Source organism: Salvelinus alpinus, chromosome 3 (genome assembly GCF_045679555.1).
Source record: "Salvelinus alpinus chromosome 3, SLU_Salpinus.1, whole genome shotgun sequence".
Lineage (NCBI taxonomy): Eukaryota > Metazoa > Chordata > Actinopteri > Salmoniformes > Salmonidae > Salvelinus > Salvelinus alpinus.
In genome coordinates this window covers 96,228,535-96,242,178 of record NC_092088.1, presented here as the reverse complement: position 1 = coordinate 96,242,178, position 13,644 = coordinate 96,228,535, and the positions used below count along the sequence as shown (strand labels likewise).

The 13,644-nt window shown below is 42.9% G+C and overlaps 1 long non-coding RNA gene across 1 annotated transcript in view; it reads right to left on the bottom strand.

Annotated features, from left to right (window-relative positions):
* Positions 1-9,974, bottom strand: part of LOC139571587 (uncharacterized) — a 30,914-nt gene extending 20,940 nt beyond the window's left edge. The window contains exon 1 of the long non-coding RNA XR_011674323.1: positions 9,866-9,974. This is a non-coding gene — a long non-coding RNA (uncharacterized lncRNA). The remainder of the gene's footprint in view (positions 1-9,865) is intronic.
* Between the last annotated feature and the right edge of the window lie 3,670 nt (positions 9,975-13,644).

The following is a 13,644-nucleotide window of genomic DNA, read 5'->3' as shown; positions in this document are numbered from 1 at the left end:
GGGACCATATGTCTCTGGTCAACAGTAGTGCACTACAGTGCCTTCAGAAAGATTGCATACAGTATGGAGATATGGGTGATAAACTGGAGGTGTGGGTGATAAACTGGAGATGAGGGTGATAAACTGGAGATGAGGGTGATAAACTGGAGATGAGGGTGATAAACTGGAGATGAGGGTGATAAACTGGAGATGAGGGTGATAAACTGGAGGTGTGGGTGATAAACTGGAGATGAGGGTGATAAACTGGAGGTGTGGGTGATAAACTGGAGGTGTGGGTGATAAACTGGAGATGTGGGTGATAAACTGGAGATGTGGGTGATAAACTGGAGGTGTGGGTGATAAACTGGAGGTGTGGGTGATACACTGGAGATGTGGGTGATAAACTGGAGGTGTGGGTGATAAACTGGAGATGTGGGTGATAAACTGGAGATGTGGGTGAAAACTGGAGATGTGGGTGAAAACTGGAGATGTGGACCATTTAACAAGATGTGCTTTAAGGGAAATTACTGTCAGATTTGACACCGTAGCCAATTAGCAAACCCCACTGGGCACAGACGTCTATTCCACATTGGTTCATTTCATTAAAATGACGTGGAAACATCGTTGATTCAATGTGTCGTGTACCCAGTAGGAAAGAGGATGAACGAGTTGTGTTTCTATAGAGAGGTCAGAGTAGGGGGTCTGTTGTGTCGTGTACCCAGTAGGAAAGAGGATGAACGTGTTGTGTTCCTATAGAGAGGTCAGAGTAGGGGGTCTGTTGTGTCGTGTACCCAGTTGGAAAGAAGATGAACGTGTTGTGTTCCTATAGAGAGGTCAGAGTAGGGGGTCTGTTGTGTCGTGTACCCAGTAGGAAAGAAGATGAACGTGTTCTGTTTCTATAGAGAGGTCAGAGTAGGGGGTCTGTTGTGTCGTGTACCCAGTAGGAAAGAGGATGAACGTGTTCTGTTTCTATAGAGAGGTCAGAGTAGGGGGTCTGTTGTGTCGTGTACCCAGTAGGAAAGAGGATGAACGAGTTGTGTTTCTATAGAGAGGTCAGAGTAGGGGGTCTGTTGTGTCGTGTACCCAGTAGGAAAGAGGATGAACGAGTTGTGTTTCTATAGAGAGGTCAGAGTAGGGGGTCTGTTGTGTTTCTATAGAGAGGTCAGAGTAGGGGGTCTGTTGTGTCGTGTACCCAGTAGGAAAGCTCTGAGGATGAACGAGTTGTGTTACTATAGAGAGGTCAGAGTAGGGGGTCTGTTGTGTTTCTATAGAGAGGTCAGAGTAGGGGGTCTGTTGTGTCGTGTACCCAGTAGGAAAGAGGATGAACGAGTTGTGTTTCTATAGAGAGGTCAGAGTAGGGGGTCTGTTGTGTCGTGTACCCAGTAGGAAAGAGGATGAACGTGTTGTGTTCCTATAGAGAGGTCAGAGTAGGGGGTCTGTTGTGTCGTGTACCCAGTAGGAAAGAGGATGAACGTGTTGTGTTCCTATAGAGAGGTCAGAGTAGGGGGTCTGTTGTGTCGTGTACCCAGTAGGAAAGAGGATGAACGAGTTGTGTTTCTATAGAGAGGTCAGAGTAGGGGGTCTGTTGTGTCGTGTACCCAGTAGGAAGGCTCTGAGGATGAACGAGTTGTGTTTCTATAGAGAGGTCAGAGTAGTGGGTCTGTTGTGTTTCTATAGAGAGGTCAGAGTAGGGGATCTGTTGTATCACACTATATCTGCATCCCAAATGGCACCCTATTCCCTTTATAGTGCACTACTTTTGACCAGGGCCCATAGGGCTACACGGGGAATAGGGTGTCATTAGGGATACAGGCAACCACCACACCCACTCTGCCTCACTTAAAAGGCATCCACTTTGCCTCAGAGGAGTGAAGATGCGTTAAGGACAATCCCTGTCATCTGTTTCTATAACAGAGGGAATAGCTAATGCAAGCCCCCCCCACACACACACCAAACAGGCTTACAAAAGTCCCTGTAGCTACGTGGGCGCTAACGTTCATTTGAATATCATTAATTCATCCCAGCTAGCCACCCCCCTGTGGGAGCGATTCTACAGAGCTACATTGATTCGGGGCTCGTCTTCATCACAAATTGAACAAGACAGTTGAAATGCAATGGCTGGTAATGTAGGTGGAACAGTGTTGTACCCTTGGATATTACAAAAGACCTTACAACCTCAGAGATCCCCCCCCCCCCCCCCCTTTAAAGTGCTGTGATTTAGACGTCGGCGCTGCTGCCTGCCTGAAGGCTGTCTGAGGGTCATTACGGTGTCTTGGAAGGGACAGAAAGCTGGTAGCACATTACGAGAGAGAAGCGACCATTTTCCACCTTGGAACGCTACACTGTAGCTTTGAACAAATGTTGAACGTATTGGCTCCTTGATCTGCCTTGAGAAAAAGACTGGTTTAACCTGTCATTTACTGACTAACTACACTGAACAAAAACATAAACGCAGCATGTTAAGTGTTAATACTATGTTCCATGAGCTGAAATAAAAAGTACATTTCTCTCAAATGTTTACATCCCTGTTAGTGAGCATTTCTCCTTTGCCAAGATAATCCATCCACCTGACAGGTGTGGCGTATCAAGAAGCTGATTAAACAGCTTGATCATTACACAGGTGCACCTTGTGCTGGGGACAATAAAAGGCCACTAAAATGTGCAGTTTTTTTCACACAATACACAAGGTGCAATAATTTAATGTTAATTTCCGTACCATAAGCCGCCTCCAACGTCGTTTTAGAGAATTTGCCAGTACTTCCAACCGGCCTCACAACCACAGACCATGTGTAACCACGCCTGCCCAGGAGCTCCACATCCGGCTTCTTCACCTGCGGGATCGTCTGAGACCAGCCACCCGGACATCTGATGAAACTGACGAGTATTTACGTCTGTAATAAAGCGCTTTTGTAGAGAAAAACTCATGCTGATTGGCTGGCCCTGGCTCCCCACTGTGCCCTCCCAGGCCCACCCATAGCTGCGCCCCTGCCTAGTCATGTGAAATCCATAGACTGGGGCCTAATGAATTTATTTAAATTGACTGATTTCCTTATATGAACCATAACTCAAGTAAAATCGTTGAAATTGTTGCATGTTGCATTTATATTTGTGTTCAGTATAGATAGCCACTTCACGTTGCACAGACAGCATTAACAACTGTTGTGTAGAGGTTGATTTAATGTGCATTCCAAATGACGCCCTGTTCACTACGTAGTGCACTACTTTAGACCAGAACCCTATGGGCCCCGGTCAACAGTTGTGCACTATATAGAACATAGTGTTCATTTGGGGATGCTTAAACATTCAAAAAGGTGCTTCCTGATTTAACATGGGGCCTGCAATTATGTTTTAACAATATGAAATAACCCTCTAATTTGACAGTAATTTTAGCCCCAGTTGAAAGTAATTCACTTAAATGATGAGTTCTCTTGTCTGAGGCTTTTAGGAAGAGTAAGACTGTAATCAGAAATTAATTTAGCTGCTTTTATTCTACAGTAATTTCCCTCTAGACCAATTATAGATCATTAACAGGCTGTTTCTTGTCCAATACGCGGGAGCCTAGCTGAAGCACGTCAACTGATGTGTATTACATCATCACCACGTCAACTGATGTGCATTACATCATCACCACGTCAACTGATGTGCATTACATCATCACCACGTCAACTGATGTGCATTACATCATCACCACGTCAACTGATGTGCATTACATCATCACGTCAACTGATGTGCATTACATCATCACCACGTCAACTGATGTGCATTACATCATCACCACGTCAACTGATGTGCATTATATCATCACGTCAACTGATGTGCATTACATCATCACGTCAACTGATGTGCATTACATCATCACCATGTCAACTGATCTGCATTACATCATCACGTCAACTGATCTGCATTACATCATCACGTCAACTGATCTGCATTACATCATCACGTCAACTGATGTGCATTACATCATCACGTCAACTGATGTGCATTACATCACCACCACGTCAACCGATGTGTATTACATCATCACCACATCAACCGATGTGCATTACATCATCACCACGTCAACCGATGTGCATTACATCATCACCACGTCAACCGATGTGCATTACATCATCACCACGTCAACCGATGTGCATTACATCATCACCACGTCAACTGATGTGCATTACATCATCACCACGTCAACTGATGTGCATTACATCATCACCACGTCAACTGATGTGCATTACATCATCACCATGTCAACTGATGTGCATTACATCATCACGTCAACTGATGTGCATTACATCATCAGCACGTCAACTGATGTGTATTACATCACCACGTCAACTGATGTGCATTACATCATCACCACGTCAACTGATGTGCATTACATCATCACCATGTCAACTGATGTGCATTACATCATCACCACGTCAACTGATGTGCATTACATCATCACCACGTCAACTGATGTGCATTACATCATCACCACGTCAACTGATGTGCATTACATCATCACCACGTCAACTGATGTGCATTACATCATCACCACGTCAACTGATGTGCATTACATCATCACCACGTCAACTGATGTGCATTACATCATCACCAGGTCAAATAAATGTGAAATAAAATAAAATGGTTGATGGTAAAGCCAGCATGTCATGGGGCCTAATTCTGTCTGATTCTGGGGGTTCATTGTCAGTACAGAATGTTTTAGTCATGAGGTAAATATCCCTGAAGTAGAGAACGTCCCTACAAAGCAGCAGTGGTGTTGCTGTTTACAACATCTTTTAATGTGAGTCAGTGTAATGAATACGCTCTGAGGAGATTCTGTGTGTCTCCTAAATGGCACCCTATTCCCTATATAGTGTACTACTATGGCACCCTATTCCCTATATAGTGTAATAGTATGGCACCCTATTCCCTATATAGTGCAATACTTTTAATAAATAGTGAATAGGATGCCATTTGAGACACAGAACAAGTCTACGGGACGTAAACAGTGTGCTGCGAGATGAGAGATGGCAGGGTACAGCCGCAGCAGCTTTTAATACAGGTTAAAACTGTCCTGTTTGGATTTAATTTGATTTCTCCTCTGAGCTGGATTTGGAAGTATTATAAACACTGAGGACTAATTTCAGGGTTTTAAGCTGCCGCCCGGCGCTCAGCGATCTCTCTCTCTCTCCTTCTGCTCTCTCTCTCTCCTTCTGCTCTCTCTCTCTCTCTCCTTCTGCTCTCTCTTATCTCCTACTCTCTCTCTCACTCAGTCTGTCTCTCAGTCTGTCTCTCAGTCTGTCTCTCTCTCTCTCCTTCTGCTCTCTCTCTCTCTCTCTCCTTCTGCTCTCTCTCTCTCTCCTTCTGCTCTCTCTCTCTCACTCATTCTGCTCTCTCTTATCTCGTACTCTCTCTCTCCCTCTCTCTCACTCAGTCTGTCTCTCAGTCTGTCTCTCTGTCTCTCTCTCTGTCACTCAGTCTGTCACTCTCTTTGTCACTCAGTCTGTCTCTCTCTCTTTCTAAAGCCTGGTTGGGAGGACGGGGGGATGGGTTCTGGAAGAGAGGCGTCTCATAAATACAGGAGAGAGCGTGATGCGAGCTGCAAATCAGCGTCCAGAAACGAGTCCCTCTACGTATCAACGAGCTGAGTTTCTATGGAAACATAAACCCGATTAGATGAGCTTTAAGGCGCTGGAACCTGCGAGGAGAAAGAACATTTCTAAACCTGTGTTCTGTCTGTCATTCAATAAGAAAATACAGTGACAGCGATAATGATAATAACCATTAAGAGAAAGCTAGGTGATAATGTCCTTGCATCGATCACGGTCAGTGAGGAATTGGAATGAGATGGCCCACACAGCCAGGGGATAGTATGGACCTCTCCATTCTGTGCTGTTGTCTGTTTTGATATAGCCAGGGTAGATAGCTACAGTACATGTCACGCCCTGACCATAGAGATCTTTTTATTCTCTATGTTTGGTTGGTCAGGGTGTGACTCGGGTGGGAAACTCTATGTTCTTTGTTTCTATGTTTTGGCCGGGTATGGTTCTCAATCAGGGACAGCTGTCTATCGTTGTCTCTGATTGGGAATCATACTTAGGCAGCCTTTTTTTCCTTTTGTTTTGTGGGTAGTTGTCGTTGTTAGTGGCATTATAGCCTAAGTAAGCTTCACGGTCGTTTCCTTGTTCTTTGTTTTTTTTTTGGCGACATTTATCAAATTAAGAAAATGTAAGCTCACCATGCTGCACCTTGGTCTGGTCATTTCCACCACGACAGCGATCGTGACAGTACAGCTTGGCTTACCCTGCACTTCCTCCTCACCTTACAGCTCAGGGAGTTCTTTTCAAAGGACAAGCTTTTTTTGTAGAAATACAAATGTACATGCTTATTTTCTTTCTGTTCATTTCCTATAGCTAATAGGGATATCTATACAATAATACCTATCGCTTTCTGTTCATTGTTCATTTCCTATAGCTAATAGGGGTATCTATATAATAATATCTATAGCTTTCTGTTCATTGTTCATTTCCTATAGCTAATAGGGATATCTATACAATAATATCTATAGCTTTCTGTTCATTGTTCATTTCCTATAGCTAATAGGGATATCTATAAAATAATATCTATAGCTTTCTGTTCATTGTTAATTTCCTATAGCTAATAGGGATATCTATAAAATAATAGCTATAGCTTTCTGTTCATTGTTAATTTCCTATAGCTAATAGGGATATCTATACAATACTACCTATAGCTTTCTGTTCATTGTTCATTTCCTATAGCTAATAGGGATATCTATAAAATAATATCTATAGCTTTCTGTTCATTGTTCATTTCCTATAGCTAATAGGGATATCTATAAAATAATATCTATAGCTTTCTGTTCATTGTTCATTTCCTATAGCTAATAGGGATATCTATACAATACTATCTATAGCTTTCTGTTCATTGTTCATTTCCTATAGCTAATAGGGATATCTATAAAATAATATCTATTGCTTTCTGTTCATTGTTCATTTCATATAGCTAATAGGGATATCTATACAATAATATCTATAGCTTTCTGTTCATTGTTCATTTCCTATAGCTAATAGGGATATCTATAAAATAATATCTATAGCTTTCTGTTCATTGTTCATTTACTATAGCTAATAGGGATATCTATACAATACTATCTATAGCTTTCTGTTCATTGTTCATTTCCTATAGCTAATAGGGATATCTATATAATAATATCTATAGCTTTCTGTTCATTGTTCATTTCCTATAGCTAATAGGGATATCTATACAATAATATCTATAGCTTTCTGTTCATTGTTCATTTCCTATAGCTAATAGGGATATCTATAAAATAATATCTATAGCTTTCTGTTCATTGTTCATTTCCTATAGCTAATAGGGATATCTATACAATACTATCTATAGCTTTCTGTTCATTGTTCATTTCCTATAGCTAATAGGGATATCTATACAATACTATCTATAGCTTTCTGTTCATTGTTCATTTCCTATAGCTAATAGGGATATCTATACAATAATATCTATAGCTTTCTGTTCATTGCACAGTTGATGTCCTGTATTGAAGTGATCTGATTGGTGTTTGTCTGAGCCAGCAGCAGAGCAGCAGAACCCAGGGTGTTCAGTAGTGGTGGTCCTATGGGAATTCACTGAGCTGAGCCTCAGCTGAAGCAGAAACAATTGCCCAACCAGCTCTCCATCCTCTCCAAGCTAAGAAGAGCCAGTCCCTCGTGTATCATCAACATTCTGCATCCCAAATGGGAACCTATTGCCTATGTAGTGGGAGCCAAATGGGACCCTATTCCCTATGTAGTGCACTACTTTTGACCAGGGCCCATAGGGCTCCCATAGGTAGTGTACTGTATAGAACAGGGGTCCCCAACGACAGTACATTCAGCCACGGGACGATTTTGTCTTGAGTGGATGGTCAGGGGGCCGAAACATAATTACAAATAATTTACATTGACCGCAAGTAGCACAAACAAATAGAGTATTTTTGACAAAAACAGAATCATTTCAAACCTTGATTACATTGATATATGTCTCTCTATTTACGCATAGGAACACTTGGGAACAGATTTCCTAAATTAAAATCACTTGGAGCTGATTTCCTCGTGTTTTTACAGTTTTTATGTCCAACAATGAAAATCCAACAACAACAACAACCAAAAATAGATTTTATAAAAACGTTTTTTTTTGCTCAGAAAACATGAGGGGAGGAAGAGGTCCAAATGATATAACCAGTTGGGGAACCCTGATATAGAGAAGAGGATGCCATTTGGGACGGACCCTCAGTCTCCACGTCTTCTCCCAGAATCCCAGCAACGCTCCATCAGATCAGGGCCATGTTCATTAGGGCACAGCGTAGCAAAATGTTTTTGAAATGTTTCTTATTGGAACAGTCTAGGTCATGGGTGTCAAACTCTGGCCCGCGGGCCAAATTTAGCCCGCGGGGTAATTATATTTGGCCCGCGAGACAATACCAAATTACTACTAGAGCTGGCCCGCCGGTATTATACAGCGCATTCACCGCTAATACTACGAATCCCATAATGCTCTGCTGTTGTTTTCGCGCGCCAATCAGGACAGGACCCAGAAACGCCCTCTCCTCTGTGACAGTAGTCATAGCAACATAGACGCTACAACTGTCAGCGCGCTATCCCTTCCCAAAAATGGCGAAAAGAAAGGCAGAAAACAGGAGCTTTCTGGACAAGTGGGAGGCAGAATATCTGTTTACATATGTAAAAGACAAACCTGTTTGTCTTGTTTGTGGAGTCAACGTGGCTGTAAGTAAGGAGTACAACATTAGATGACACTATGAAACGAAACACCATGACAAATACAAGGACATGGACATGACTCAAAGGAGCCAGAAAGTAGAGGAGATGAAAATTAGTTTGGTTCCACAACAGAATATGTTCAAAAAAGCCACATCACAAAGTGAGGCTGCTGTAAAGGCTAGTTATTTAGTGGCAGCAGAGATCGCAAAATCAGCCCGGCCCTTTAATGAGGGAGAGTTCGTGAAAAAGTGCATGATGAAAGTTTGTGACCTCGTATGTATGCCCAGAGAAAAAGCAAGCATTTTCAAACGTGAGCCTGAGCAGGAACACAGTAGCTGATCGCACATGTGATCTTGCCACCAATCTGTATGACCAGCTGATGGAAAAGGGAAAAGATTTAGAGATTCAGAGCCTGAGCCCAGACATTGATGAACTAGCATCCAAGAAGAGATGCCAGGTATCTGGCTTGGGCACATCAGATTAGATCAGTGTGCAATAATTAACGTTTTCTTTGTGCACTTTTTCTTCCTACAAGGCATGGGCTTGAATGGTTGATTGATTTATTATCATTTTATTTGTAAAATTATTAGCCAGTGGAAAAAGTTTATTTTGGTATTTAAATCAGAAGGCTGCAAATAGAAAAGAGGCATACGATTTTTATTTAATTTTTATTTATTTAATAAATGAATGCCATTGATGTGTTTTTTCATTTGAAATTCGATTTTGCATGTCTCCACTATTAAATTATATATTGTATGGTAATAAGCGATGCTTGTTCCATATTCAATGTTAAAGCAAAACTTGTTTGGGTCCATATTAAAAGGTTCATTTGTTCAATGTTGGCCCGCGACTTTGTTCAGGTTTTACATTTTGGCCCACTGGGTATTTGAGTTTGACACCCCTGGTCTAGGTAGTTCCTCCCTTGTTTTATTTAGTCAGTTTTCTTCCGTTTGTTGCGTAACAAAATGGTGACTCCATGGCTCTTTTTCACTCAATCCAGGAACCCATTTTAACAACATCTGTACTGTACATTACTTTTCATTTTAAAAACGTTTTTTTGTTGATAACATGAAGACAGAGAAGGTTATATGACATCATTTCCTTTAACTTACTTTCATCCGAGCCTGGGGTTTCCTCCACAGTCCTGATGTAATCATCCTAGAGAGACGTGAGAATCGGAGTTTGTGTCACTGCAGAGTTGCAGAGCGTAGCGTAAACAACAACAACATATCCAAGGACAAAACAGAAGATCACAGACGTCTCACTCTCTGTAAGTGGTGATTTTAGCTCCCTCCCTGTCACACAGGGAATATACACTCTCAGAATGAGTACCAAATGGCACCCTATTCTTCATTATTGTTTACTACTTCCCTTTATAGTGCGATATAATAGTAGTGCACTATGTTGGGAATAGGATGCCATTTGGGAAACAGAGAAACTATATTTTAGACTGGTCTCTGGGGGTGTTATACTGGTCTCTGGGGGTGTTATACTGGTCTCTGGGAGTGTTTGACTGGTCTCTGGGGGTGTTTGACTGGTCTCTGGGGTCTCTGTGTTAGACTGGTCTCTGGGGGTGTTAGACTGGTCTCTGGGGGTGTTTGAGGGTTAGAATTATGATAAAAATACTAAATCTCCCATCGTATCCACTTCTACTGACCCATGTGTGTGTGTGTGTGTGTGTGTGTGTGTGTGTGTGTGTGTGTGTGTGTGTGTGTGTGTGTGTGTGTGTGTGTGTGTGTGTGTGTGTGTGTGTGTGTGTGTGTGTGGATGAGGACCCACAGGATTATGTTTGTTACGACTGGGCTGGCCTTATCCTACACTGGGATCCCAGCAGTATAACACAGAGCTCTCAAGTCAAGCTGAACAACTTAAGCCAAAGGCGTTTCATATATTCAGAGGAAGTGTTGAGACAAGATCCATTAAAGGGATACGTCTCAAATGGAACCCTGTTCCCTTTATAGTGCACTACGTTGTCACCAGGGCCAGTATATAGGGAACAGGGTGCCAATTGGGACACATACATAAATCTATATTTCTGGGCTGATGAAATGTAATAGTTTAATGTCTGGTGTTATGATGCGGTTAGGCAGTTTAATGGCAGGTGTTATAATGCGGTTAGGCAGTTTAATGTCTGGTGTTATGATGCGGTTAGGCAGTTTAATGTCAGGTGTTATGATGCGGTTAGGCAGTTTAATGTCAGGTGTTATGATGCGGTTAGGCAGTTTAATGTCTGGTGTTATGATGCGGTTAGGCAGTTTAATGTCAGGTGTTATGATGCGGTTAGGCAGTTTAATGTCTGGTGTTATAATGCGGTTAGGCAGTTTGGTTAGGCAGTTTAATGTCAGGTGTTATAATGCGGTTAGGCAGTTTAATGTCAGGTGTTATGATGCGGTTAGGCAGTTTAATGTCAGGTGTTATAATGCGGTTAGGTAGTTTAATGTCAGGTGTTATAATGCGGTTAGGCAGTTTAATGTCAGGTGTTATAATGCGGTTTGGCAGTTTAATGTCAGGTGTTATAATGCGGTTTGGCAGTTTAATGTCATGTGTTATGATGCGGTTAGGCAGTTTAATGTCAGGTGTTATAATGCAGTTAGGCAGTTTAATGTCTGGTGTTATAATGCGGTTAGGCAGTTTAATGTCAGGTGTTATAATGCAGTTAGGCAGTTTAATGTCAGGTGTTATAATGCGGTTAGGCAGTTTAATGTCAGGTGTTATAATGCGGTTAGGCAGTTTAATGTCAGGTGTTATAATGCGGTTAGGCAGTTTAATGTCAGATGTTATAATGCGGTTAGGCAGTTTAATGTCAGGTGTTATAATGCGGTTAGGTAGTTTAATGTCAGGTGTTATAATGCGGTTTGGCAGTTGAACTAAGACCATGAGACTTAAAAAGTGATATTCTTCATGAATCAATGGCTATATAGAAGTGGCTAGCTTGTTCCTATCAAGCAGAGACATTGACTACTCTTGACTGAAAGGGGCAGGTAACATCTGCAGTCCAAAGAGAGAGAATTGGACAGATTCCCATTCCTCCTCCTCCGGTTTAAAGAGAAACATCAACATGAAAAGACCGAACAGACAAACCAGATCTAGAAGGTGTTTACTAACCTCAACTTCCTGTAGCGATGAACGGTGATGTGGGGAGGAGAGAAAGAGAGAGAGAGAGAAAGAGAAAAGCAGAAGGTCATTGTAAGAGTAAAGACAATGACTTCTTCACAAAAACATTTCCATTGAGGTTTTCCCCATTCAGCGTTTGATTCAGCAGCAGCAGTTAAACTGTCAACTCCTAATGCACACTGATTGAAAATACAGGCCTTAGTCTGCCTGCTTCTTATCCTGGGGGAATCTGCCTCCTTTCAGAAGACATTTGGAGGGGATTATAGAGCCCTATTAACACTCCCACACACTGACACACACACACACACACGCACGCACACACATATACACACAGTGTGAGGATTGTGGCCTATTAAGGAAAGGATGATCAAGTTCCACTTCTATGAGTTGGCAGGAAGCCCAATCACCACCTAGCATGGATCATTCTCTCACCATGTTAACCAGCAGCTGCCCAATCACCACCTAGCATGGATCATTCTCTCACTGTTTACCAGCAGCTGCCCAATCACCAACTAGCATGGATCATTCTCTCACTGTTTACCAGCAGCTGCCCAATCACCACCTAGCATGGATCATTCTCTCACTGTTTACCAGCAGCTGCCCAATCACCACCTAGCACGGATCATTCTCTCACCATGTTTACCAGCAGCTGCCCAATCACCACCTAGCATGGATCATTCTCTCACCATGTTTACCAGCAGCTGCCCAATCACCACCTAGCACGGATCATTCTCTCACCATGTTTACCAGCAGCTGCCCAATCACCACCTAGCATGGATCATTCTCTCACTGTTTACCAGCAGCTGCCCAATCACCACCTAGCATGGATCATTCTCTCACTGTTTACCAGCAGCTGCCCAATCACCACCTAGCACGGATCATTCTCTCACCATGTTTACCAGCAGCTGCCCAATCACCACCTAGCACGGATCATTCTCTCACTGTTTACCAGCAGCTGCCCAATCACCACCTAGCACGGATCATTCTCTCACTGTTTACCAGCAGCTGCCCAATCACCACCTAGCACGGATCATTCTCTCACCATGTTTACCAGCAGCTGCCCAATCACCACCTAGCATGGATAATTCTCTCACTGTTTACCAGCAGCTGCCCAATCACCACCTAGCATGGATCATTCTCTCACCATGTTGACCAGCAGCTGCCCAATCACCACCTAGCATGGATCATTATCTCACTGTTTACCAGCAGCTGCCCAATCACCACCTAGCATGGATCATTCTCTCACCATGTTGACCAGCAGCTGCACAATCACCACCTAGCATGGATCATTCTCTCACTGTTAACCAGCAGCTGCCCAATCACCACCTAGCACGGATCATTCTCTCACTGTTTACCAGCAGCTGCCCAATCACCACCTAGCACCTCTCACCGTTTACCAGTGGCTGCCCTATCACCACCTGCCATGTCTACGGCCTGTCTGTCCACCTGCCATGTCTACGGCCTGTCTGGCCACCTGCCATGTCTACAGTCTGTCTGTCCACCTGTCATGTCTACAGTCTGTCTGTCCACCTGCCATGTCTACAGTCTGTCCACCTGCCATGTCTACAGTCTGTCTGTCCACCTGCCATGTCTACAGTCTGTCTGTTGACCTGCCATGTCTACAGTCTGTGAAGTAGTGCTATCAACGAAGACAAAGTCCTTGAAAACTAGAAAACTGTCTGGAGCCAAAGTCAATGGACCGCACAGCACCAAAGCAGGCGACGAAGTGATTTGGATTTCCTTAACCGTTAAGTAGGAACAAAACACACTGAGTATG